Genomic DNA, 11,304 nt, shown 5'->3' on the forward strand with positions numbered 1-11,304 from the left:
TCGTCTGGTCTTCAACCTTCCTAAATTCTCCCACACCACTCCGCTCCTCCGCTCCCTTCACTGGCTTCCGGTAACTGCTAGAATCCACTTCAAGACAATGGTGCTTGCGTACCATGTGCGAATGGATCTGGCCCTTCCTACATCCAGGACATGGTTAAACCGTACACCCCAGCACGTGCACTCCGCTCTGCATCAACCAAACGGCTCACTGCACCCTCGCTGCGAGGGGGACCCAAGTTCCCATCAGCAAAAACACGTGGGTTTGCTATACTGGCTCCAGGATGGTGGAATGAGCTCCCCATTGACATCAGGACGGCAGATAGCTTGCACACCTTCCGGCGCAGACTGAAAACTCATCTCTTTCGACTCTACTTCGAGCGATAGAACTATTAACAAAGCACTTATATACTAATAAAGGACTGGCTTATCTAAAGCCAGTTGAGTAGCACTTGAAATTGTTGCTCTATGAAGCCTGATGTACTTATATGATTCTGTTTTCTTCAAGTTTGTATTTTGTTGGTCGAACGCACTTATTGTAAGTCGCTTTGGATAAAAGCGTCAGCTAAATGCAATGTAATGTAATGTGCAAGGGATTGACACAAACTTAAGTTTGTTTGGACGGATAGACCGCCGGTACCTGTTTCAACACTTGTAAATGTGTCTCTAGTTTTGTAAAAGTGTTTCACATCTTGTTAAATAGTTTTTTCACTGGTAAAAGTGTTTTGCTAATGTCAATTTGTTTTATAAAATGTAAATTTGTCTCAAGCTTTGTTAAAGTGTTTCATACTTTGTAATTGTCGATTGCACCTCTCAGCCACCGTACCTGGGAGATATGCAAATCCTGCAGGAGCTGGCGGTGGGTTTCTTCCGTTAGTCTCAAACATTCATGCAGAAGGCAATAAAAGGAGTGACATGGAGCTTTCTTTATGAGGACAAACATGCCGGCTCCTCCCTGCCTCTTTGTGTCGGATCGCAGAGACTTCCTGTTCCACAAACAGGACCAGTTGGAAAAAGCTCCTCAGGGAAGCGGGAAATAACTTGAAGGTATTTTAATTTGTTAGTTTGGATCTTTTCGGGCACTGACCCCGAGATATTAAGGCTTAAGAGTTCATGGTGTTAAGGGTGTCAGACAAATGCATGCATATTGTTTCATCTGATGGTATACAAATAAATGTGTTAAAACAACCAAAAAAGCTTAAAACAGTGGCCCAGCGTCAGCGAGAAGAACATTTGTGGAAAAAAGACAAATAAATAAAATACATGATACACGAAAGTTGCATTAAAAACATTGTCTCAGATGCAAAATTCACAGGAAGTAGTCTGCCCAAAATGACTAATTTATAAATATATCTTCCTGCAGTTCTACAGTTCGTCAGTTCACTTTGCTATTTTTGTTATGCATTAAATATCTTACAACATATCCATAAATATGTCACTTAGCCAGGGTTCATCAGTAGTTGATGCTGGAATTTAAACATGTTGACAAAGCCTCAGGGTCTTTGGAGTGGGTCAGGGTCGGGGGGAAACTCAGCACAATGCGGCCGGACATCCTGCACATGAGCGGCTAAATGTGTGTTGAGTCTAACAGCAACAGCGAGGAAGCTGCAGCAGAAACAGAAGGTGCATCTCACTTCGGTTAAATGGATTCCTTGCGTCCCTCACTTGCGTTGTTTCCCTGCGTTTATTCCCTCCCACCAGGGAAGCATGGATGGACGCAAGGAAACCACGAGAAGCAGGGAAATTAGTTTTAAGAGCAACGGGACGTGGGCTGAAGTCGAATAGTCCATTTAGCTTAGGAACCTTCCTAACGGAGTGAAATGACCCGGAAGTCCCTCAGTGGCAGCCATGATAAGTGCCGTTCCAATTCTCTAGATGATAGGAAAGGAGGTTTCAAACTTCCTTTATAACCTCCTTTAGCTTAGGAACCACTGGACCTCCCTCACCGAAAGGAGAGGAGAACATGCTGCCCCACAATGCCTTGCAGCCGCAGCATTTGTCGTCACTTAACAGTCGGCCGTTCACGGAAACAACCGATTATGACCGAGAAATGATATCATGAAAGTTACGGTGCTTATTAAGCATTTTAAAACGTATGTGGTAAGTTACCAAAGTGCTTTGTTTTGAATGTTCATCAGTATTATAATCAAAAAGATAAATATGAACATTAGTTGTTACTGAAATGATCAAATAAAGTCAACATTTCAGTCTTTACTGAGCTGTGTGGGGTTTGTTCAACTTTTAAAAGATGTTTGAATGGTGATATACACAGTGATAGATGTTAAGGACTAACGTTTATAATAAATACATTTGTATTGATTTTAAGATATTTTCATAGTTCATAAAATCATACGTATTGGGATCATTTGTATTAATGTGGACCGGAGGGAGAGGGTGACGAGCATACGTTTCACTTTCCTTTTTTATTTCAATTCCAACTTTGGTCATGAAGAATATGTTTCTCTGTTGTCCACGTTCATAAAGCATAAAGCAACAGCATCAGAGCACGGTGCAGAGTCTCTAGATGAGTCCCTCGGTCTTATTAAACATCCATGTTTTAGTCCTCTGTATAGAACACTGTAGTTTCCATAGTTTCCCCACAGCAGCAGACGCACATTCATGACGTCCGCTGGCGCATCATAAACACGTCGGATAGTGAAAGTGCAGTCGGATTCTCTAAAGTACCGCGGTCTCTTCTCCTAAATCCTTTTGAATTCTCCTATCCACTATCCCTTAACCCCGTGACGTTTCACTCAGAGGTCAAGGAATAGACGATAGGGTTATAATTTAGGAGCTGATTTTTGGATTATCCGACCGCAACCCTGGTTTCCTCCAGATCGTCTGACAGCAGCCAGATCAGTGCATGCGCTGCATCGTCCAATCAGTGAGCGATACACAGTAAGGGGGCGGGGCGAGTGTCTGAGGATTTCGCCGGAGGATGGTCTGGTAGTTCTTCGATTATCGCTCCTCGATCCTCCGTTATCAAAAATAAGGCCACTGGGACGGTACTCAAGATGGCGCACACAAATCAACTTCCGGTGATACAGAGCACGAGGAGCGAGGAAATGAAAAATAAGAGAAGTGAGACGCACCCAGAGTCGTGCAGAAACACAGAGATCGATACGTAACACAATCCTGACATCTGCAGGAACACACACATCACCACAGCTCAGAGGGTCATATCAGCTTCACACATCTGTTTAGAACTGACTCTTCTGTCTCAAAGTGTGCCCTTATTTATTATTATTCATTGATTTGTCTTTGTGTTGATTACATAACTCTTGGATGGATTCAGATTATATATTTTTGTTATTTGTCCTGCTTGCTTGTTTTGGTCCAATACATTTTTTGGGGTGTTTATTGAAATGTTTTTGTTTGATTTGGTGGCGGTGTGCACAATGAACACTGAGGCAGTTCGAATATGTATGTTTAAAATAAAGATTATTCAAAAATATATATATTAAATGTTCACTTTACCCCTTTTTAAGGCCATTAAATACATAATTATCTTGTTTATTAAGAGTTTCATATATATGTTTTTCCTAATGAATACTTGTTTGTATTATTAAATAAATATATTATATATTATACATAATATATATTTTTTTAGTACATCACAAAACAGCAAAAAATAAGCAAGTTGCCTCCTTATATAGATGAATATTTACTTAGTTTTCAAAATTTAAACCAAAGATCTCATCTGCATACGCTGTTTTCTTTCTTTCTTCTTAAATACTGGGACATCTAAAAAAACATGTACTATTTGCAGGGAATTAAGCAGATTTCGGACCCAGAATCTTCTGTTCTCACATGAAACAAAGTGTAATAGGAACCAATCGTAGATAATAACCCCGGCTTCCATTTTTAAATAAACACACACGTGTTGTTGAGACGGATATCTGCTGTTATTTCACATTATGCAGATTGCCGTTCACAACCTGTGGAGCATCTTCCACCCCCACCTCCTCAGTAACAGTCAATACGTCGTCATGGCAACTACGCTTCCAGTCCTAACAACTGCCTCACCGCCCACAGAGGTCACTAAGCAACGGTCACTAAGCAACCCCCTCCCTCTTCTATTTAAGGAGCAGAGGAGGAGGAATGGTAGATGAGATGCTGCACGGATATATATTTTTAAAAAACAGTGTATAAAGTGGAGAGGAAAGCAGATCTTGTAAGTGCATACAGTAGATCTTGTACTTGAGTAAAAGTAGAAGTACTCACAGCGTGTACTTGAGTAAAAGTAGAAGTACTCAGATCTTGTTCTTGAGTAAAAATAGAAGTACTCAGATCTTGTACTTGAGTAAAAGTAGAAGTACTCAGATCTTGTACTTGAGTAGAAGTAGAAGTACTCAGATCTTGTACTTGAGTAAAAGTAGAAGTACTCAGACCTTGTATTTGAGTAAAAGTAGAAGTACTCAGATCTTGTACTTGAGTAGAAGTAGAAGTACTCAGATCTTGTACTTGAGTAAAAGTAGAAGTACTCAGACCTTGTACTTGAGTAGAAGTAGAAGTACTCAGATCTTGTACTTGAGTAAAAGTAGAAGTACTCAGACCTTGTATTTGAGTAAAAGTAGAAGTACTCAGATCTTGTACTTGAGTAAAAGTAGAAGTACTCAGACCTTGTATTTGAGTAAAAGTAGAAGTACTCAGATCTTGTACTTGAGTAAAAGTAGAAGTACTCAGATCTTGTTCTTGAGTAAAAGTAGAAGTACTCAGATCTTGTACTTGAGTAAAAGTAGAAGTACTCAGATCTTGTTCTTGAATAAAAGTAGAAGTACTCAGATCTTGTTCTTGAGTAAAAGTAGAAGTACTCAGATCTTGTGTTTGAGTAAAAGTAGAAGTACTCAGATCTTGTACTTGAGTAAAAATAGAAGTACTCAGACCTTGTATTTGAGTAAAAGTAGAAGTAATCAGATATTGTAAAAAAAAGTAGAGTGTAGGAATACTCAGTTAAGTAAAAGTCCTGCTTCAAAATGTTAAAGAAGTAAAAGTAAAAAAGTATTAGCATCAGCCCTAACCCATGAAAAACAAACATGTGTTTCCTCTGAGATACAACTCAAAATAAGATGCTTTCAATAGTCGTTGATGCATTGTCAAAAAACAAGACTCCTATATCTCACTGCGTTGTTACTTCTTAAGTTAATATGTCTTATATCAAGTGTATTGGTTTATTCTGACTAGAAATTAAACGAACATACTTGGCAAGATTTCAAGTTTGTACAGTGAACAGGTTGTTACGGAAAGAAGACTAGCCTTATACAGCCAGTCTCTTTAAAGTGCCAACAGTTAGCATCACTGTAGCTTCCTGCCATGCAACAGGACACAAGCCTGATCTCATAAATTGACTTCCATACATTTCCCATCTTGTTGCTCACTCTTAAGGAATAAGGATGTGAGTCCTAGGATGCCTGGATCTGCAGTTAAGCTGAGCAAATGTTACGGCCTTCATCCTATATCAGCCAAACAGAGAACACACTGATTGCTAATGTTAAACTGCTGTATTCAGTGTTTTCACTGGTTTGTATCAGCAGATTGATCTGCCTGGTTTGTATCAGCAGGTTGATCTGCCTGGTTTGTATCAGCAGATTGATCTGCCTGGTTTGTATCAGCAGATTGATCTGCCTGGTTTGTATCAGCAGGTTGATCTGCCTGGTTTGTATCAGCAGGTTTGATCTGCCTGGTTTGTATCAGCAGGTTGATCTGCCTGGTTTGTATCAGCAGATTGATCTGCCTGGTTTGTATCAGCAGGTTGATCTGCCTGGTTTGTATCAGCAGGTTGATCTGCCTGGTTTGTATCAGCAGGTTGATCTGCCTGGTTTGTATCAGCAGATTGATCTGCCTGGTTTGTATCAGCAGGTTGATCTGCCTGGTTTGTATCAGCAGGTTGATCTGCCTGGTTTGTATCAGCAGGTTGATCTGCCTGGTTTGTATCAGCAGGTTGATCTGCCTGGTTTGTATCAGCAGGTTGATCTGCCTGGTTTGTATCAGCAGGTTGATCTGCCTGGTTTGTATCAGCAGGTTGATCTGCCTGGTTTGTATCAGCAGGTTGATCTGCCTGGTTTGTATCAGCAGGTTGATCTGCCTGGTTTGTATCAGCAGGTTGATCTGCCTGGTTTGTATCAGCAGGTTGATCTGCTTCGAGGAGGAGGAGACCTCTGTGGAGGATTTTGAAGCTGACAAAAAAGCAAAGACAAATTACCGTGACCCCACGTTTATTTCACGACACCATAACTTGCTGTCCTCGGTTATCCATCCAGCTCGACTGGTTTTCAACCTCCCAAAGTCTTCCCACAATGCACCGCTCCTCCGCTCCCTTGACTGACTGCCAGTTGTTGCCCTAATCTGCTTTAAGACACTGGTCCAGTCCTAATGTGCTGTGAAGGATCCTTCATACATCCAGGCCTTAGTTAAACCAAACACTTCAGCACGTGCACCTCGCTTTGCATCAGCCAATCGGCTCGCTACTCCCTCACTGACCCAGGTACCCCTCCTCTAAAACCCGCTCTTGGGAAAATACTGAATGTCCTCTTCCAACATGAGAGTAACATGATAACAAAGGTATCCCAACTGTAGCTGTGAACATGACAGGATGTGTGATGACCTAGAAGAGCATCAGGACTGTTTGAGGCATATGATAGCTATGTGATTAACATGATGATTCAGCCTCTATGGAGACATACAGTATGACAAGCATGCTCATTTCTGACGTGGAGCTAATCTGAAGTAAACATTGAATACTGCTTTCTATTCCTCCATCTTGTGACTGTGTAACTCCCTCTCTTGGATATCAGCATGTGAAGGACACTGTTCAGGAACTAGTTGATGCTCTGTATGTGATGACTCCTTCCATTCTGGAGAGGATCACAAATACATGGATCCTGAGATTGAAGCTCAAGCCGGGGACCAGTGATTATTAAAAATGTTAAGTATTCAGAAAGTCATATTTTTGAGAAAGTCATATTTTTGAGAAAGTCATATTTTGTAGATTTTTGAGAAAAATTCAGACTTTTGAGATTTTTGTGAAAAAGTCAGAATTTTGTTAAAAAGTCAGAATTTTGATATTTTGAGAAAAAGTCTGAATTTTGAGATTTTTGAGAAAAAGTCAGACTTTTGAGATTTTTGAGAAAAAGTCTGAATTTTGAGAAAAAGTCAGATTTATTCCTCCATCTTGTGACTGTGTAACTCCCTCTCTTGGACATCAGCATGTGAAGGACACTGTTCAGGAACTAGTTGATGCTCTGTATGTGATGACTCCTTCCATTCTGGAGAGGATCACAAACACATGGATCCTGAGGTTGAAGATCAAGCCGGGGAACAGTGATTATTAAAAATGTTAAGTATTCAGAAAGTCATATTTTTGAGAAAGTCATATTTTTGAGAAAGTCATATTTTGTAGATTTTTGAGAAAAATTCAGACTTTTGAGATTTTTGTGAAAAAGTCAGAATTTTGTTAAAAAGTCAGAATTTTGATATTTTGAGAAAAAGTCTGAATTTTGAGATTTTTGAGAAAAAGTCAGACTTTTGAGATTTTTGAGAAAAAGTCTGAATTTTGAGAAAAAGTCAGATTTATTCCTCCATCTTGTGACTGTGTAACTCCCTCTCTTGGACATCAGCATGTGAAGGACACTGTTCAGGAACTAGTTGATGCTCTGTATGTGATGACTACTTCCATTCTGGAGAGGATCACAAATACATGGATCCTGAGATTGAAGCTCAAGCCGGGGACCAGTGAGATTTTTCTAACACCTGCCTTATTGCTATCCTGGTTCCTAAATGGTGGAACAAGCCCTATTGATACCAAGACTGCAGAAAGTCTACACATCTTCTGTCGCAAACTGAAAACTCTCCTGTTCCTACTGCATCCCTGCTATCATCCCAACAATAATAATGATTAGCACTTGTGTTTACTCCATTTGAAGCTAATGCACCAGCCCTTACAATGATATGGCTTATTCGAGGCGAATGTATCTGCTTTTCCTTGCTGTCCTGAGTTTGTGTCTTTATGCTTTATTGCACTTATTGTACGTCGCTTCAGATAAAACACATCTCCATGAAATGTAATGTACTAGAACAGTAAGCTGGGATCTTGCTGCAGGCTTTTCTGTTCCTTTAATCATCCGCTGTGGCCGAGGGATACTTATATTCGCTGATAACCTTTGGAGAAAACCGACGAAATTGACACAAAAGTTATTTATGAAGAGATCAGACAGGATATGAGTCGACACAGCTCCATGCAATTATTAGCTCCTATACAGCAGGAGAAATGAGGTTAAAACACACACACACACACACACACACACACACATACAAACACACACAAAGTGGAGAGGTGTTTTCACTTGTAATAAATACAACAATTTGCCAGTAGAACAAGTAACAGAGGAGGAAGAAGTACATAGATCTTGTACTTGAGTAAAAGTAGTGTGCACACACACACACACACACACACACGGACGGACGGACGGACAGACAGACAGACAGGCAGACACAGTCAGCACATCAATAATATAAGCATGAGGGACAGGAGTTGACATTGTGCTTCACTTTCTCTCTGGAGTCAGTTTTTATCTTTGTATTCTCTATCACTGTCCTGTTCATCCCTGTCCTCCATCTGTTGGAGCTCCAGTTAATCGTCTGGAGGTTCTCCGTGAGGGATCCTCAGGAGAGAACCTCTCTGCGGTTCTGCAACAGGAACACAGGCTCCCCTACATTAGTAATGAGGTGCCAGCTGCGATATGACCACTTATGTTCTAGAACACTTTTTCACTCGTATATCTTCCTCAGCTCGTCTCACGCCATGTATCATCTCGCTGCGGGCAACATTAAATGACAGCCTTCTTGTTTTAATGCGTGCATGAATGGAGGTGGGTTCACACAGGAGAGGAACATAATCAATGCTGAAGGAGAACTTGTATACTTCACTAAACATGGGGAGTTTTAATAAGCACATCTCAACTTGAATTAATTAAAATGCTGTAAAGACTGTCTGATGTTTCTTCAATTAATGTTTACTGCTGGACACTGGAGTTATTTAGAGATGCTTAGAGTCCGAAACAATCCTACGCAGCCATCACTGGAATACAATACTAGTAATAAATAATGCAGCCTTGTCTTTATCTGCAACGGTGCACTAATACAATTGATTAGGAGGTTTTTACAGGGAAAATAATTATCCAAATTCTCCTCCTCTCCTCTGATATAGAGTCGGAAAAACAATAAATAAAGTTTCAGGTTGACGTAAAAATCTGAGATTCTCCATACACTGCTAATATTTGCTTCTTTCATTGATAACTTCAGACCCAGACATCACATCACTATCTGGTTCAAATGTAGAGGTAATAACCTTCAAGATGTAAAAAAGTGTATGGAGAAAATGTGGCCTGAAACTGGATAAAAAGTAAATGTTTGGAAGCTTCTGGCAGACCAGAGGTAATGTTAACTTCTTTGAAAAGAGGACATGTTGTGTTTTTTTAGGCTTTCCCTTTCCTGTTATGTGTTTTATACGTTTTAGTGCATGCAAATGGATACACCTGAACATCAGCAGGAGAGGACTCTTTAAAGTAGAGACACTACATACTGATATACACCTGAACATCAGCAGGAGAGGACTCTTTAAAGTAGAGACACTAAATACTGATATACACCTGAACATCAGCAGGAGAGGACTCTTTAAAGTAGAGACACTACATACTGATATACACCTGAACATCAGCATGAGAGGACTCTTTAAAGTAGAGACACTACATACTGATATACACCTGAACATCAGCATGAGAGGACTCTTTAAAGTAGAGACACTACATACTGATATACACCTGAACATCAGCAGGAGAGGACTCTTTAAAGTAGAGACACTACATACTGATATACACCTGAACATCAGCATGAGAGGACTCTTTAAAGTAGAGACACTACATACTGATATACACCTGAACATCAGCAGGAGAGGACTCTTTAAAGTAGAGACACTACATACTGATATACACCTGAACATCAGCAGGAAGGACTCTTTAAAGTAGAGACACTACATACTGATATACAGCTAACATCAGCAGGAGAGGACTCTTTAAAGTAGAGACACTACATACTGATATACACCTGAACATCAGCAGGAGAGGACTCTTTAAAGTAGAGACCACTACATACTGATATACACCTGAACATCAGCAGGAGAGGACTCTTTAAAGTAGAGACACTACATACTGATATACACCTGAACATCAGCAGGAAAGGACTCTTTAAAGTAGAGACACTACATACTGATATACAGCTGAACATCAGCAGGAGAGGACTCTTTAAAGTAGAGACACTACATACTGATATACACCTGAACATCAGCAGGAGAGGACTCATTAAAGTAGAGACACTACATACTGATATACACCTGAACATCAGCAGGAAAGGACTCTTTAAAGTAGAGACACTACATACTGATATACACCTGAACATCAGCAGGAGAGGACTCTTAAAGTAGAGACACTACATACTGATATACACCTGAACATCAGCAGGAAAGGACTCTTTAAAGTAGAGACACTACATACTGATATACACCTGCTGAGTTTTTATCAACTTTGGTACTTAAAACAGATAAAGTAATTATCGTAGGTGACTTTAATATTCATGTTGACGATGATAAAAAATAGCCTTACTGTTGCATTTAACTCTATATTAGATTCTGTTGGTTTTTGTCAGAGTGTAAATAAACCAACCCACTGCTATAATCACACTCTCGACCTTGTTCTGACTTATGGTATTGAAATTGAGCAACTATTAGTCGAACCGCATAATCCTGCTTTATCCGACCATTTCTTAGTAACTTTTGAAGTACTGTTACTAGACTACAAAGCATTAGTCAAAAGCTCCTGCAGCAGAAACCTATCTGTTAGTGCTATAGCCAAATTTAAGGAAGAGATTCCACCAATACTTAACTCGATAGCATGTCTGCATGTAAGGGAGGAAACTTATACAAAATGTACACCACCCCAAATTGATCATATTGTTGATAGTGCTACAGATGCGCTGCGAATAAAATTAGACTCTGTTGATCCTTTGAAAAAGAAGAAAATAAAACATAGATTAGCTCCATGGCATAATGCCGAAACCCGCAAAATAAAGCAAAAGTCGAGACAACTTGAAAGGATATGGCGTTCCACTAAACTTGAAGAATCTCGTTTAATTTGGCATATTACTCTCAATGAATATAAGAAAGCACTGCGTAAAGCGAGAGCAGCCTACTACTCTTCATTAATAGATGAGAATAAGAATAATGCAAGATTTCTTTTCAGCACTGTAGCCAGGCTG

The sequence above is a fragment of the Gymnodraco acuticeps genome, unplaced genomic scaffold (assembly GCF_902827175.1).
Source record: "Gymnodraco acuticeps unplaced genomic scaffold, fGymAcu1.1, whole genome shotgun sequence".
In the NCBI taxonomy this organism is placed as follows: Eukaryota; Metazoa; Chordata; class Actinopteri; order Perciformes; family Bathydraconidae; genus Gymnodraco; species Gymnodraco acuticeps.